Source organism: Bison bison, unplaced genomic scaffold (assembly GCF_000754665.1).
Source record: "Bison bison bison isolate TAMUID 2011002044 unplaced genomic scaffold, Bison_UMD1.0 scf7180017861046, whole genome shotgun sequence".
Lineage (NCBI taxonomy): Eukaryota > Metazoa > Chordata > Mammalia > Artiodactyla > Bovidae > Bison > Bison bison.
In genome coordinates, this window is record NW_011491618.1 from 16,093 (window position 1) to 16,543 (window position 451).

A 451-nucleotide genomic window follows, 5' to 3' on the forward strand; every position below is an offset into this window, starting at 1 on the left:
CTGTACAGAACTCTTCTGTGTCACCATCTTCATCTTCATCTTCCTCATCATCTACTGGGGAAACTCAGAACCAAGCTTCAAGTCGATTATCCCAGGTCCCTATGTCAGCGCTGAAATCTGTTACTTCGGCCAACTTTTCTAATGGGCCAGTTTTAGCAGGGACTGATGCAAGTGTGTATTCTCCAGGGGGTCAGCCACTGCTAACTACTGCTGCTAATACTCTAACACCCATCTCTTCTGGGACTGATTCAGTTCTCCAAGACATGACTCTGACTTCAGCAGGTGTTGAACAAATTAAGTCCAGCCTTTTTATCTATACTTCAAATATGCAAACTGTGCTGTTGAGCACAGCTCAAGTGGATCTACCCTCTCAGACAGATCAGCAAAACCTGGGGGATATCTTCCAGAATCAGTGGGGTTTATCATTTATCAATGAACCCAGTGCTGGCCC